Source organism: Paroedura picta, chromosome 11 (assembly GCF_049243985.1).
Source record: "Paroedura picta isolate Pp20150507F chromosome 11, Ppicta_v3.0, whole genome shotgun sequence".
NCBI classification, from domain to species: Eukaryota; Metazoa; Chordata; class Lepidosauria; order Squamata; family Gekkonidae; genus Paroedura; species Paroedura picta.
The window spans coordinates 28,889,573-28,906,824 of record NC_135379.1 but is presented as its reverse complement, the minus strand read 5'-3'; the positions used below and the strand labels follow the sequence as shown (position 1 = coordinate 28,906,824).

Sequence of the window (17,252 nt, the reverse complement as noted above, 5' to 3'; positions counted from 1 at the left end):
GTATCAGCCAGGACAATGCCCATGGGGAGCCTATGTGCACGGCCCTCTTGGACCTGTGTGCTTCGCTGCCCTCCTATTACTGAACTTCCTCCCACCCCTATATCTGCCTTGGTCCAGAATCACTGGAATCTGCAACCCGGGTGGGGTCCCATCCCAACTGCCCACCTCTACTCATCTGTAGATCATCCGATCTACCAACCCCAGAGGTGGTAACAGATGGCAGCCAAGTAGAATGCAAACAATTAGACCAGCCCCTAACTAGTCTAGCTAACTAAACTAACCCCCCTCCCAAAATACTACCCTACCCCAGCCCTCCTTCACCCCTCCCAATCTAACTAATAGCTAACTCCAAATACACTATAGCCTACTGGACAGGAGTAGGATCTCACCAATTTGGCGACTCTCCCCAACGCATGACCAGTGGCAACTAACTAAAATTAACCGCACAAGAAGAAATCCCCTGTTCTCTTCTGGAGTTCTTGGATCAGTAGAAGCAGCAACACTGTAGCAAAGTGTCTTTTACTATCTTTTCCCAGCCTGCAGTAGATGGTGTTGTAACTTGCTCCATACTTCTCCCAATCTCCAGCAGATGGCAATGGAGAGCCAGCCGGAAGTTCACACCAGCTGCAGCACTAACCAGACTGATGTTCAGAGGGATAGGCTTCTCCCTCCACTCCCAGATAGATGCCCAACTGTTCCAGCAATTCCGTGATGCTGCCCTGGCCCCCCAATCAGGGGAGGGACCCCAAAACATCACCTTTCCCTTGACATCACACTCTCTTGCCACCAAACACCGTCACAGCCTGTTGCTCTCTCTCCGCTCTGCTCCAGTCTCCACTCCATGTCCCTGCCCAAGCTGCAGCCGCATCCTGCCACTACACAGACCAGCAGCTCAGAGCAAGTTGGAAGGAGCCCAGGGACTCTGGAATGGCTGAGTCTTTCTTAACGGCACCCCCAGAATTGTGGATTAGCACTATTCAATTCAACTTCCCTTACATGTAGGTCATACTGGCATCCAGGTTTCATCTTCTCATTTCTAAAGACTCTGCAGGGAATGTACTTTGTTTCAAATATTTTCCTGTTCTGGAATGCTTGCCTGCAAATTGTTCCTTAAGAACAAGATGGGGGAAGAGAAAATATCCACGGACATATTTTAAAGGAATTACTCCACCACCTTCTTAACAGTGGGTGGCCTAAGAGGCCACCTCCAAATGGGATAGTGCCTCTGCGCGCTTAGATTCAAAGCCATATATGTTCTGACACTTGACAGATCTACCCATGGAGCTGTTATACAGAAATACAACTTCTTACTAAATGTGTGGGAGAGTACAGAAGGTGCAACTGGGAACACAGTGATAGACAAATGCATTTAATATGCAAACATATTTCACTTTGAGCGTGGGAAGAAAAATGACAAAATTTCACTTTTATTGAGAGGTCACAGCAAAATATAAGAAAAAAGTCTCACCACTATTAATCTTTCAGTTGGTACAGCAAAGGGGGGGGGGGTCAAAGAAACTTGTTTTTCTGATGTTTCAGAATATAGTTCAGAGATTATGAGTTTTTGTTAGTATGATTTTGATGGACTTTGGCAATTGTAAGCCAGATATCAGAGTCTAACAAATGCAGTGTCAGAGGTTCTAAGATTGGGATATCAGAGACTCATGCAACTAGAAAATGAACATTACTTCTTACAGTTCAAATGCTGAGGTTTCCAAGAACAGCCAGTCTAGATTACCTTCAATACCAGATTCAAAAGCACATCTGCAGGCTCAAACAGGATTTGTTACTAGGCAACCTGTAAACATGTAGAATGCCCATGAATTCCTGGAGTACAACATAAGGAGGAGCAGACAACCAATGCTTTTATCAGAACAAAGTTTGCGTCCAGTGACACCTTAAAGGCAACAAAGTTTTATTCTGGGTATAAGCTTTCATGAACACTTCTGCACACACACTTTGTTCTGCTTCAGATCAACAACACAACGTCAAAACCCCATGTCTAATGTGATCAATTTTTAATTTGATTTTGATTTGACTCCTTGGCCCTACATCAGGTATCATGTGGCAATGTTTGTTGCATTGTACCAACCCCTTTTGTTTACAGTAAGCCAGCAGCCACGCAGGCTGGGGAATTCTACAAGTAACTCACATCCCCTGAACAGTTACCTCACCCCTTACATTCCACATCTTTCGTAATCCATATTCCCTTGGGCCAGCCCGGCACCTGGGCTAGCCTACCATCTTCTGATAAGAGACCAGTCCCCACCATTGCCATGCCGACCATCTGCATCTCAAGGCAAGCCCTCATCTGCATCCCCCCTTGTGGAGAATTGGGGGTTGGCAATCCAAAAAGGAATAGGGTCCCCTCTTTAGTTCAAGTAAAGAATGTGTTTGTTGCTACTTCAATGAGACTTAATAAAGAAGTCTGATTTTACAACCACAAGTCTTGTTAGTGTCTATGGAGGGCAAGCCTCACAGATTTCTTGAACTCGCTTCTCAGACACCAAGATTCCACTGTTCGCATCAACATGTCCGACAAGAAGTCTGGAGTGACCGACCAAACCAAAAAAAGTACAGGAGAAAGAGAGTGCAGATCGCGGTGGTGGCAGCCCAGTCCCTGCGAGGAACCTGGAAGCAGACAAAGGTGCTGGTGCTATGGCAGATGGGCTAATCTTTGTAGAGAGGGGCCCATGCTGCTTGGGCTGTGGCTTCTGGGATGAGCACGTGGTACCAGAACCAAGACTACCTACTATCTGCCATCTACATGAACTATGATGCATGGGACGAGCTAGTGGGTCGACCATCCACAGCCGGGGACTAGGAAACAGCATGCGTTCGGCAAGTTGTCGAGGACCTGAGATAAATACTGTGAGCAGTGCTCCAGAGGCTACCAGAGGCTGTCCTGCCCAAGCAACTGAGGCCACCAAACCTACTGAATGACCTGCCTTCTCTACTACCTGGGGCACCACGGGGGTCTACAGGTGCAGCACCCCTTGCAGCTTGGGTAACTTTGGAGCCATTTCAATGAGACCCCTGGGAAGTTCATGTACTTTGGGATACAAGTGGCATCATTCGTGGAGGAACGCGGGGCACCATTTGCGATGGAGGAGGCTTGAGTTCACTATATGGGCTCCTACTTGGAAGTAACAACAGCAGACTGGCTGGTGGACCTCCAAGATATGGGGGCGCCCAAGTTGAGAAACGTGGACTTGTTCATGAAAGCACTGCAGCAGTGCTTTGAAGACCCAATGATGGTGGACCCAGCTATGGAGGCTTTGCCAAGGGTCCCAATTTGTGGCTGAATACTCAGAGGAGTTCAGGTGCCAGGTGAGCAATATGCACACCTGAAGATTATTGACCAGGCCCTCCAGTATGATAATCCACAGACCCTGATGGGGTGGATCTGGCTGGCTGGTGAACTGGAGGACCACCACCTTGAGAGCCAGCTTGGTGTAGTGGTTCGAAGATTTCTAATCTGGTGAACTGGGTTTGATTCCCTGCTCCCCCACATGCAGCCAGTTGGGTGACCTTTGGCTCACCACAGCACTAATAACGCTGTTCTGACCAAGCAGTAGTATCAGGGCTCTCTCAGACCGTTTATGCACTGGGAACTTCACTGCCCCAGCTCCCATGTAGAAGCACAAATCGGGGCAGATGAGGTGTACCAGGCCAAAAGCTCCCCTGTGTGGATGCAGGATGAGGTGGGCCAACCTGCCACGACTAAAACTCCAGCCTGCAGCCCAGCATGAAACCTCCAGTGCATAAACGGTCTCAGCGTCACCTACCTCACAGGGTGTATGTTGTGGGGAGGGGAAAAGGAAAGCAATTGTATGATGCTTTGGGTAGAGAAAAGTGGCATACAAGAACCAACTTTTCTTGTATTGGTCCAAGTGATGGTGGATAATCCCTGCAAGGGACTCCGATTAACCCTTCATGGGATTCTGGATTCAGGGTGTTACCAAACGTTGATCAACCCAGCGTTTGCAGAGGGGTTTGAACTTTGTCCGGGGGCCCTGGTGAGGCCAATGGCTTTTCCCCAAGTGGACAGGCATCCTGTGAGGGGAAGAGTGGCAACACAACAGAGCCAATGGACTCTGGGATAGGGGAGCAATGGGAAAAGATCCAGCACATGGTGATACTGAGAACATTATAGGTTTGGACTAGTTGTGGGAGCACAACCCGATTGTGGACTGGAGGGGACACACCTTTACATTCCAGGGGCAGTTTTGTGGGGCAAATTGGCACAAAGAGCATGCTGGGGGCTCTCTGGTGACCAAATTACCAACACTCCTCCTCGGATATCTGTAGGTGGGGTTGGGCAGGGAGGAATTGATTAGTCCACCCCAAGAGTATTGAGACTTCTAAGAGGTATTTGAGGAGCAGGAAACAGACCAGCTGCCTAAGCACCAGTGATCAGACTGTGCCATAGAACTGAAGAAGGGGGCCCCACTGCATAAAGTCAAACCGTAAGACATATCCCACAGGGAGCTGGAGGAGCTGAGGAAGTTCCTTGATAAGAATCTGGTCCAGGGTTTCATTCACCCAGCCACCTCCAGCATCACTGCACTGGTGTTATTTGCAAAGAAGAAGGATGAAACTCTTAAGAGTAGGCTCGGACCACAAAGGGCTAAACGACACGTCCACCACGAACACCTACCTTCTCCACCTCATAGACTTTCTTGGGCACCTTGGTAAAAAATGAGCTCCTTTCTAATTAGACTTGAGGGAGGCATATTATAGACTGAGAATAAAATGGGGTCACAAATCCCCAGGACAATTTGAGTACCTTGTCATGCCATTTGGCCTGAGCGGTGCACTTGGATTTTTTATGCACCTCATAAACAAGGTCCTTAATGACTTGCTTTTTAAGGGAATGCTCATTTGCCTGGAATTATGTGGTGAAATACACCAAGACCCTTGATGAACATGTGCACCTGGTATAAGAGGTGCTCAAGCAGTTGCATGCAAACCTGCCTAAATGTGAATTCCACCAAGAACAAATAGACTTTATGTAATACTGCATCTCCTCACATGGGTTGGAGATGGATCCTGCAAAAATCCATGATGTGTTGGGGTAGGCCCACCAAAAAATGTGTCACCAGCTACAAAGCTTCTTGGGCTCTGCATATTCTATCCCATGGGGTTTTGAGATCCTGCTCTCCAAGGTCCCTTTTCCCATCCCCCAGTGGCCAGCTTGTCGTGATAACACTAGTGGAAAGTCTTAATGAATCAGCTATGTTCTGCCCAACCCACTCTTAGTCTTCTTCAGGAAGATCCTTCCAGTCAACAAAGTACATTGTGAACATTGGACTAAAACACTAATTTAGAAGGATTTTCAATTTAGCTATTGTTAATTGCCACCTTAAAAATCATAGCAATAATGTTCACTTTTGAGGAGAGCTTTTAAAACAAAGTACACTCTCAGACACCGTATGTAGCATGTTCACTAAGTTCGGACATTTTTAGGATACCCTCCAGCAATTCATAAAGCTGAAAGGGGCCGACAAATAAGAGGAGAGATACAGGACAATTAAGCTCTGCCACCCATTTCCCAGGGAACTGTTTTTCCATCATCATTTCCGCTATTTAATTTCTCCATCTACTACCATCATTTTTCTTCCCTCCCATTTCTCAGTCTATTGATTTAGTGCAAGCTCCAATAATACATTAAAGTATTAAAAACAGCCGGAAGGTGCAACACATTCTATGGTTGAGAAGTGGGAGGAGTAAAAAAAAAGTAAGAACAAGAAGGAAAAAATGGAGGGCTACTAGCAATCGCTATCATTAAAATGTTTTCTTTTTAAAGTAACACAGTTTTAATAAGATGAAAGGAATAAAATAAAAGCAGGCAAAAATGCTACCAAAACCACCTTTCCTCATTTGAAGTGATATTTTAAAGCAAAAGCAAAACTTAGCAGATTTATATCAAAAGCCATACCATAAAAACTGTCTTCCAAATAAAATTAAGTTAGAACAGGTTTAGTCCAATCAGTTTTGAAACATTCAACACCTATTAACTGAAAAAATTAGTTCTCTAGTTGCCAATTGTGTGCAAAGATTAGCAATCAATCTCCTAGCCCTAAACCTATTGTATTACTAATTGCTCTCCCTCCACCCTAACCATCCCACCCATCAATCCTCCTACTAATACAGATAAGATCCCCAGGACAGGGCACCCAGATCTCCCTGTAGGGTCTCGCTGGGGACACCCCTTCCCAGGTCCTAGGGCTGTCTAACACCCCACCTTTGTTCAGTTCTTCTGGAGGACAAAGAGCTTTCTCCGTGGCTGCAATTCCAAGATCCACCACAGATGGCCTTGACTTCTCCACTTGCAACTCCTCAGTACACACTCCACTGGCAGTTGCTGAGATCCTGGCCGGGCCCACAGCTCCTTCCGATTCAGCTGCTCTCAAGTGGGGGCCACCAATGTCTACCTCCATCACGGTCCCGATACCAGTGCTGTTACAGAGTGGCTGGCCATGGGATTTATCACACCACTTCCCCCGATGTTCCACTACAACTTGCTGTCCTCTATTCAGGCTCCACGATTTTATTCTAGCCTCCCTTGACCCGGAGGTACCAAGATAGATCCATAGTCCATAAGCCAGGTGCCCACTCCAAGGAGCACCCCACGGGCTGTGAACAGGCCTCCATCCAGGCCCAGGATCCCGCCCAGCATAGTAAGTCAAGAAAGGGGGATGCTTATGGGGGGGGGGGCGTCCCACAGAATTAGCTGTAAAATCGTGCTGTGGCTTGCCTTCTCTCAAACCCAAAGGTCCTTTCCTTGGAAGAGGGCTTGTCTGAGAATTAACCGGTCAGTCTGACTCCGGACTTCCGTAGTACCTATTTTAGTAGTACCTTTCACAATTTTAAAAGAGTCTTACAAAATAGCTCAGACTAGAATCAGGTAATTAAAAGGAAGTTAAAATGTCAATCTCTTAATTAAAAGCTTGGGTTAAAAAAAACAGCACCTAGAAAAGAGTAGGATTCACCAACTGTATGACCATCACCATAATTATATGATCATCACTATCACTAAATAGAATAAAGCTCAAGTTGACAACTCAATCTCTACCTGATTGGCCAACATAGGGTTGTGAGTGTCCTGCATAGTGCAGGGGGTTGGACTAGATGACCCATGAGGTACCTTCCAACTGTGTTATTCTATGATTCTAGGTGAATCTCAAAGGGAAGGCCATAAGTAAGGCACCACTGTTGAAAATGCCAGAACTTTTTCAGAGATTGAGCTATCTGGCCAAGGAACATCTCAGAGGCTTTCAATGATTAACCTTCATCATTTATCAGCAGACTCACATGTTAAACGCATCAATATTTACAATTTGTGTGCCCAAACAATACCTATCTCTACAAACACACTAATAAGCATGTTACTGCAAGATCAGCTTTCTGACTATGATTATGTGATAGTGGTTCAACAACTACTGTGAGGATTGCCCCCCCAACACTAACAAGACTCATGATTGTAGAAATCAAGTTCATTATGTTGCATTGAAGTGGCAACACACACACACTTTACTAGAACTGAGAAGGGGCTCTTAGTCCAGGTACTATATTGCATTTGGATTGTCAACTCTCACTCTCCCCACAAGGTAATGCTTTGCCTTGAGATGCAGGTGGCTGGCATGGCAATAGTGGGGGCTAGTCGCTTAGCCAAAGGTGGTAGGGATGGCTCACCTGCCAGGCTGGCTCGAGGGGATGTGAATTACAAATGTATGGAACATAGGGGGTCCTAAGAAGGGGCAAGGGGATGCGAATTATATTGTGAGATTCCCAGGATTGAATGACCACTGTTTTACTTTAAACACAAGGGGTTGGAACAATACAACGAACATAGCCACGTGGTACCCATCATATAGGTGAGAAATCAAATCAAAATTGAATCATATTAAACATGGAAAACACCAAAAGGTTTTGACAACAATGAGGTGACATATCCAATCTCATCATCCTGCCAGGTAGTTAAGACTTTCATTTCCTGAACTTCAAGACTCAGATCAACATGCTGCTTAGCTTGTTATGGAAGAAATTAAATTGGAGAGAAGGAAATCCTTGCTGTGTTTGCTTTCAAGAGGCTGCAACGCAAGTATCTGAAGGCTCCAACAGAACTTGGGAGTCAATAATTACTTAAATAGGAGGAGGGAACTTCATTATTTTCTATTATGAACTTGATATTCTAAAATCATACTTTTCAAAATCTAAAAAAGCAGGCAATGATACACCCTGACTATATAGTACAAAGCTCTTGCAAAAAGTTTGAGAACACCCCAGCTGAATCTGACCAAACATTATTGATGACCTGCAGAGGCCAACTAGATGCCCTGGTACAGAGGTCAATGCCTTCCCCTGCTGCTGTTCCCTCAGCAACTGGCATTCAGATATATATGACCTCTGAAAATGGTGTTTCCATAAGGCTAGTAAGTATAGCTGGACTTTTATTCATGATTCCTAGAAAAATAATTAAAGCAATACATCACTTCAATTACTATTCTGTGAGAATACAATTAGCACAATGCCAAGTTATATGAACTTGATGCAGATTCCCATCAAGTTAAGTGGGATTTATCCCAAGTAAGTCCACATAGAGTTATGGTCTTAAGTTTGTCCATGGTTGGAAAGAGATCTCTGTTTTTAGCTTGTAGACAAGCTGATGAAACATATCCATCAGGACATTTGTTCACATCAAGGATAACTAATCCTAGGGTGGGAAAGTAGGAATACATCCAGTGTTTTATGTTGTTGGTTTAATCAAACCCCACAAAGCAGCCAATCGGACGCAGAGCCCTCTAAGGCCTGACTGTGGGAATTCTGAGAGATCCCTCCATTTGGGAGTGACTGGAAGATTCCTTGCCAAAGATTTTAATGTTGGACCTATATTGGCAGGACAAAACAGCTGGGGGAAGGAGAACAGCAACTCTAGCACTGGTTTCTGAGAGCCATTGTGGGGTAGCCTCTAACAGTGGAGAGCATTTAACACTGGCCTCTAACCTGGAGAGCAGAGTTTGATTCCCCACAGCCGAGTGACCTTGGGACAGTCCAAGTTCTCCCAGAGCTCTCTCAGGCACACCTCCCTCATAGGGTATCTGTTATGGAGAGAGGAAGGGAATGTGATTGTAAACTGCTTAGTGACACCTAAGACCAGCTGGGTCACCTTGAGACAGTCCCAGTTCTCTCTGTTGTGGGGAGAGGAAAGGGAAGGAGATTTTAAGCCGCTTTGAGACTCCTTCGAGACACCTGAAGCCTGATGGGTGTCTTTGGGCCATTCCCAGTTCTCTCAAAACTCTCTCAGCCCCACCTCGCTCACAGGATGGGTGTCTGCTATGGGGAGAGGAAGGGTAGGCAACTGGAGACACCTGGGGCCTGATGGGTGTCTGTGGGCCATTCCCTGTTCTCTTAGACATCTCACAGCCCCACATCCCTCACAGGTTGTCTATTGTGGGGAGAGGAAGGGAAAAGATGTTTGTATACCGCTTTAATACTCCTTTGGGTAGTAAACAGCAGGGTGCAAAAATCCAGCTCTTCTTCTTCTAAGAGGCAACAGTGAAAGAAGCATGTGGGCACATAACATTTTATCAATAGTATAAAAAATGGAGACCGGATGAGCAGGGTGGACACCTGTGTACTGTGACTACCCCAAGTGGATTAGGGCAGAGGGGCATTTCGGTGTCTGTGGCCTAATTCACACAGGAGAAATGAAGTCGAACACAGAACAGGGAAGAACTGGCTACCATGTAATCTCCCCCTAAGAAGACTTTCCAGTCTGATGTTCCCTTCACATATCTGAAGACATGGCTCTGGAAAACTCATCTGTAAATACTATGCCACAATTCCCAAAGGTCAGTCCTCTCCCACACTCAACAAACATTCCAAACCACAGCTTCCTGATACCCATCTCTCTACTCCCACACCCTCATTTGTCACCACACCACCACAACCCTCCACACAACACATTCAACCCCATGCCCTTACAGACTGGACAACCCCTCTCCTTCCTCTTCCCACCGCCAAGCTCTAGCGCCTGTTCTAAAACCTACAAAGTATCCTGAATACCCATCCATGCCACAATCCTCTGCAATCACATACACTCATGCCCAGCCACCCAACCACAACCCAAACAACACACCCATGCATCCACATGTCCTTCCAGAACCAACAATTCCTTACTTTCACCACCCCCACACTCTTGCGCCCATTGCATTCCTGGATACTACGGGCTTTGCCTCTTGTCTTTTAATGTTTTGCTTTTATAACTTTTTATTTTAAAGCATCCTTGGACAGGCTCCTAGAGAGGAAGTATAAGAATGTTCTAACCCATTAATAAACATTTCATGTTTCATGAAAATGTGTACTGACTTGCTCCTACTATGACTTTTAGAGATTAAATTATTTTTGTTACTACAGAAACTTCACAATTCTGTGGTATCCAGACCTCTTAAAAGTGTGTTATGTATGCATATATGACAAAGTAATAACATTTCCTCTCAGACATGAACAGTAAGAATAGGCAACATATTTCAACTCGCAGAAAAGCCCGTTGTATCCCTGAATACAAAGGGTGCTAGCTGCCACCATCCCTGTACTGAGCTGGCCAGCCAAGGCCTGGAGAGCCTTTTAGGGGCAGGGGGGGAGGGGCTGGTGGGCAGTCTGCTCCTCCCGCTGCCCAAGCTGGAGCTGCTTGGGGCAGCGGGCAGACTGGCAGGGGTTCTTTCTCCTCTCCCTCCTCCACTGGGCCGCAGTCCCAGGACCTCCACCCTCCCCTCCCAGCTCATGCTTACCGGGTAGAACTTCTTCCAAATGGACAAAGTTGGAGGGGGATGCAACCAGGACGGGCTGTTCATTGGATAGACGGGCAATCAGGAATGGGACAGCCAACTTGATTGGTGTTTAGGCAGTGAATCCCAGCTCCTCCCAGCACCCCTTACCAGCTTTATTAATGGTTACAGATTACAGATGGCATTTCAAATCTAATACCAAAGTCAAAATCTTATTTAAGCGTTCTCATAAGATTAAACTATCGCCAGTAAAGTCCTAAACTACAAGTCAACGACAAGATATATTCCAGTAAATGTTATCACATGTACATGGAACATTCTCCCCAAAAAGCCAGCGCAAACAGCAAACTACAATACAAGAACAGTCTAGTATTGGCTCATCACACTATTCAAATTCTGTATGTTCACCCTTTGCTACTGTTCTCCTTCAATACATCATCTCTGAAGCAGTCAACAGCTACATACTAATTATATGCTGGAAACTGTCAATTGGTCCAATAAGTAACTTTAATCAGACCCAAGTATGTTGTAAACCCTAGATCTTACTGTGGGAGGGGGGAGCCAAACTCACCCCTTTCCACACACAAGCATTAAGATAAAACAACTATTGAGAACAATTTCCTCCTCTTATCAATGTAACTCAATGGCAGCTACAATTTGAGTTTAAAGTGCTGTATTTAATTGTTTTGTGAGTTGATGGTTATACACACACTTCAATACACCTTCATCAGAATTTTAAACTCACATAAATTCAGTTTTTCTTTGACTCAGTCATTCCCTTCAGCAAAAGGAAAATGGAAAGCTTAATACATGCAAATCATTTGATTGTCATTTGCTGAGACAGCTGCTTCGTTCAGAAGAAATTGTACAACAGAACTTCATGACTGGTGTGTATGGGGGGGAGGGGAATACAGAAGTTGTCCAAGCACAGCAAGGGAACATACAGGCCTCAGTCACTCCCTCAGATATGTCACATTTCCATATTATGTCATTCTTGATTCTTGACGGCATGTCAGTCACTGCTATTATCCCAGTGTGTATCTCCAGGTAAGAACAGTAATCAAGGGTCAAGTGAGTTGACATTCAGTAAAATTTTGAGATTTCATTGTAAGGGAACAAAAACTATTACATAAACTGAAGTACACCTCTATTTTCATTCAGGCACAATGCTACTGTAAACATCCTTCCTGCATAGACTAATAATTGCAGGTAGTTTGTGAGCTGTAAACAAATTTCCAAGGAGAAAAGGCAAGGATAGGTGTTAGGCCCTTAACATTCTGGAGTCATCCATTGATATACTGAACTCGAGGATTCAAATTTATGAATTAACAGTCAGTAGCTTGCGGGGGGGGGGGGGTAAAACAGTAATGACTAGGGAAGGCACTGGCAAGGCCACCCCGTATTGAGTCTGCCATGAAAATGCTGGAGGGTGTCATCCCAAGGGTCAGACATGACTCCGTGCTTGCACAGGGGATACCTTTACCTTTACTTTGAGCTCTGAGTTATGCCAACTCTTAGCTCAATTCACAGCACTGTTCTGTGGCATTTTCAAGCAAAAACTGATAAACAACATTAAGCTAGTCCTTCAAAAACACACAACGCAAGACAAAAGCCATAACGGGAACATTATGACAGTCATCCACCCAATCAGCCTGAATGAGCAGTTCAAACGCAATAAGAAAATTTTGTTCAAAGCCTCCACTAGTCTAAGATCTATTTATAGTTACCCTGCCTCTCTTCAGTTTGCCAAGGCCCCTCCTCTTCCCAGAGCCAAACCACCTCTGATGGATGGATAGAGGCTTGGGCTCCATACAACCACACCACAAAGGTATGAAGCGCTGCAGTAGTAACCAGCACCCCCAGACCTACCTTTAAAAGGCGACAGTAAGAAAGGAGGAGGAAGAGTCGGCCAAAGTGGGAGCTACACAATCAAGCCGACTACCTCTAGCTCTACCAGCAGCCCAACATAATTGTCCTGGACTGCTGTGCTGTGGCGTCAGAGCAACACCTTAAAGGCCGCCTGCCCCTCCCGCTGTCAGCACCGGCCACAACCAAATGGCTGGAAGCCAGAGAGAAGTCAACCGACATCCACGCAGCTTTTCATTCACAGCCGAGTTGCGAGGGAACTATTCGATTGGTCCGGCGGCGGAGGGGTGGGAGGCGGCAAGGCGGCTCTGGGAGTTAGGATCCAAAAATAAAGGTACGCTCCACAGTTTCGTAACCGGGGGACGTGAGCGCACTGAGAAAGCAGGATGTCAGAGCACCGACTACTGCCTTTTCCCTCTCCTCAGCGGGGACGGCTGCACGCTTCGCCCTGCGTTGGGCGGATTGCTACATTTACCTCTGCTTCTCCTCCGACCCCCTCCCCTCCACCAATTCCCCTTCCTGGGGCCAATCCACGCCTTTCCTGCCTGCCGCCCCAAACTCGCAGTCGAGAGAGTTGACAGCCGCCCCGTGGCAAACCCAACCCACCCACCTCTTCGGTCAGCCCCGTCGCCACCCCCTTCCCACCCGGTTCAATGCGGACTGCAGCCACGGGAGAGCGAGCGGGGAAGAGACGTGCCTTTCATCCGAGAATAGGAAGGGGCGAGCGATCCTGGGGGAAGAGGGAGGGAGAGGCAGCGGCCACCCTCGAGGGAAAGGCGAAAGGCAGCAAGAGCGCGGCACCCCGTACTGCCCCGAGGCTTTGCCGCGGGAGGAGGGCTGGATAATCCCGCAGAGGGCGGGGAGAAAATCCCGGGCGGGAGGGAAAGGATTACCTACCTTCCTCCCTCCCTCCGTAAAGTCTTGGATCTCCCGCCGGCGCTAATCCAGGGACAGCGAAAAGAGGCTGGAGAGCAGCGAGGGGCGGAAAGGGCCACAAGTCCCCTGACAAAGGGGGGCGGCGGAAGGAGAACTTCCCCCTGATTGGCTCTTCCCCGGAAGATACCTGCGCGAGCCCTACCGCGAGGCGCCCGCCCGGGGAGGCCGCCCCTTCCTCCTCGCCTGAGCCCCCGGTGGGGAGCTCCGCGCAAGAAAGCCTGCACCGCACCCCAAACCCACCCCTAGCGCCGTCACACGCCAGCCTCTCCTCTCCTCTCCTCTCCCCAAGAAAAGAGGCGGCGGGGCGGGAAAAGTCGGCGAAGCAACAGGACCTCTTCCAGCGCCGCGTGGGGAAGGCGCCGCCGGAGCAGGAAGCCCAGGCAGTTACCGGCAAGCGTTGGCTGGCTGGCCCCGTCCTCCCACTCGTGCGCTTGGCCGCCGCCGCCGCTGCCTCTTCTCAAAGGGCGCTGCTCGGCCTCAGCACCATTTGCGGTCTGGTCTGCCGGGCTCGACGGAGCGGCGCGCCCAGGGCGCTCTCCCTGCGTCTTCAGCTACACCCGGGGGGGGGGGGGGGAGAGAGTTGGAGCCCGCCGTCCTCGTTCCTGCGCGCGCTGCCGCTAGAGCGGGCGCGCCAAAGCAGGCCGGCAGTTGGCCAGCCAGCGACTGGGAAGGCCGCCAGCGGGCCGGCTGTTCTGGCGGGAGCGCGCGCCGGCTCCGCCTCCCTTCCTGCAAAGCTCCGCCCCTCCAATCCCCCTCCCTCCCTCCCGGTTCAGAGTCCCGCCTCAGTTTCGGATTTGCGGGTTCCGCCGGCATTCCTACGCAAAGCTCGCGAACACGTGTGCAATTCCTGCCGGGTCCTTCGGATCCTTGTTCTGCGCTTCCGCCGCTTGTAGCAACAAGGGCAAATCGCGGCAGCTCTTCCACGCTTCGTGCGCAAGGAGAAAAAGAATCGCCCTGCCAAGGGAAGGGAGGGGAGGGGACAGGGGGCAAGGTAGCTTGGCCAGTGCGGGTGATGGCGTGAAGTGCAATGCCTCCTGTTGTTATCGGAGTTTCTGTTTTCAATCCAGCACCGAACTAGGCGGGAAATCCTATCGATACTTTGTGGGGAGAGGGAGTGGAACAACGTGCTAGCAGCCTACTTGCCTGGTTTCAGTACAGCTGTACTTCACTGTCCCCAAAGTGACTCCACATGTATGCCTTGTGAATGCCCAGTCCCAAGGCATTATATTTCACTTTTCTCTTTGGTAGTCTCAGTCAGGGATTTGTACTGAAATGCTGAAGGAAGCTCCTTGTTTGTTGACCAGTGATGTGGACTGGACTTTTTTGTGCATAGCTTATTTTGATAATCATAGGAGAAAATTCCATCTATTATGTGGGCGACACTGATCTTAAAAGTGCAGCGGGACTCAACTTTGTTCTGCTTAGGACAAACATGGCTACCCATCTAAATCTATTGAAGTGTTGGTCTGAAGCAGCAGAACAAATTTAGAGTCTAGATCAGTGGTTCTCAAACTTCCTAATGCCGCAACCCTTTAATACAGTTCCTCATGTTGTGGTGACCCCCAACCGTAAAATTATGCAAGTCTACTTTCTCAGAAATTAAACCGAAACTGACCAATGGTGTGAAGATCCATTGTTCATGATTGTATATGAAATGGGTTTTTTTTTTCCCTGGGGGTTAGTTCACTTAAGCCTCTTGTCTCACCATGCCGATCTCACTCTTTTCCACTGCTCCAGACAGACAAACATTCTATCTCAATCTACCCCGGACAAGCTGTTCGCCCTGCCGCGACCCCTGTGAAAGGGTCATTCGACCCCCAAAGGGATCCCAACCCCCAGGTTGAGAACCTCTGGTCTAGATCTATCTTTATGTTTCTATTGTAATGGAAACTTTGTAGGCCTTTGATGCAGTAATGTTGCCCTACCCAAAAAGCTTGGGGCAGCAGAACTGTAAGGGCAATGATGAAGCAGCTAAAAAAGCAATAAATAAATAAATACTGTCACCTTCACTATCATGTGAAGGTGGGCATGCTTCTTATTTATTTATTTATTTATTTATTTATTTATTTATTTATTTATTTATTTATTTATTTATTTATTTATTTATATATCCCCCTCCCTGTGGTTTCAGGGTGGTTTACATAAAACATAGAAATGATACAAGAAACGATCCATAAGATATAAATAACGATAACATTAATACTACTAAAGGATAATTGTAACAATGGTAACAGTGCAACATTACAAACAGTATAATAGCACAAACAGGTCCAAAAGCAGAACACATTGATGGATTTCTGGGAGGGAGCAGGGGCCCTGCAGATGTTGTTGGTTATGCCTGGTCTCAACCAAATGCCTGGTGGAAGAGCTCCCTTTTCCAGGCCACTTAACACAGCAAAATGTTTTGGTCATTGGTAATCCTCACTTTGCTCAACTACATTGGATTGCCAATTTTCCAAATGCTGGATTTACATTTGTAACCATTTTTTGTTATCTGAAAGAAGCATCTGAGAAAATAAACATCATGAAACTAACTGTACAATATGAATACAAAAGTGTTTTGAATCAGAGGGATGGGCGGCAGCAACAGCCACTGTGTTCTCCCTTTCACAAGTTAACTCGTGACCATGCCACTGCTTTGGCCCTCGAAAATACTTGGGGGTGGGAGAAAGAAGCCCACAGTGAATCACAGCATTTCAAAATGTCTGTCAAATGGTGGCAATGAATTGGTTCTGGCATTTTTCCACCTGTGACAGGTGAGGCTACTAGCACCCTGTCTGTCCCCACAGTGAGCCACATGACAGTCACCTCCAGGCCTGACTTCTGTATTTCGCTCTACATGGGTTTCCCTTCTCCTTGACCTGGAAATTGCAGCTGTTACAGAATGCAGCTGCCAGGGTCCTCACTTGAACAACTTGGAGGGTCCAATCCAGGCAGCTGTATTGTTTACCAGTTGCATCCTAGATCAAGTTCAAGCTTCTGGTGCTAAACTTCAAGGCCATCCACAATCTGGGCCCCATATTACTGAGGGACTGCCTATTGCCTTATCCCCCCCCCCCCGTCACACATACACACAGGGCTTTACACTCTGCAGGTGCAAATCGGTTGGTGGTCCTGGCCCATATGAAGCACAGTTACCCAAATTGGATCCCTCAAAGGCCTTTCCAGTCCTGGCCCCAACCTGGTGGAATAAGCTCCCAGAAGAGCTAAGGGTCCTGACAGAGCTTTCAATCTACAGGGCCTGCAAGATGGAGTTCTTCCACCAGACATTTGGTTGAGGCCAGGGCAATTAAGAGCAAGGGCAGTTAAGACCAAGGGCCCTTTCTCAGCTTAGTCAGGGCAGCAGGCTGTTCCTCTATCAACATCTGTCTGAGGCACCTGGTGGGAGGCTGTTGAGCCGGCAGAGGCAGATGCAGTTTTAGGGCTACTGTCTAGGAGGGTTAGGGTTTAAAGTTGGAGGTTGCTTTACTGTGGGGTTTAATTCTTTGTAACCCACTGCAAACCAGCTTGCTGGGAGAGGCAAGTAAGAAATCTTTAAACCGCTCCACAGGAGCGGTAGAAATAAAGCCATAAGGGCCCTTGAGGTGGGCCCGGTCCGGGATGGGGAAGGGTGGCCATTGGCCCCTTCCCCCTGGATTGACAACCGGAGGGCTCAAT

General features: G+C 47.5%; 1 protein-coding gene across 4 annotated transcripts in view; it reads right to left on the bottom strand.

The window, feature by feature from the left end:
• Positions 1 to 14,279, bottom strand: part of PALS2 (protein associated with LIN7 2, MAGUK p55 family member) — a 39,868-nt gene extending 25,589 nt beyond the window's left edge. For 2 of the 4 annotated variants that reach the window (XM_077303777.1, XM_077303778.1), the window contains exon 1: positions 13,984 to 14,279. The gene's annotated coding sequence lies outside the window, so the exon portion shown is untranslated. Of the gene's footprint in view, positions 1 to 13,556; positions 13,707 to 13,983 lie in introns of those variants that run through there. The other 2 variants (XM_077303779.1, XM_077303780.1) reach the window with 2 other exon arrangements.
• Between the last annotated feature and the right edge of the window lie 2,973 nt (positions 14,280 to 17,252).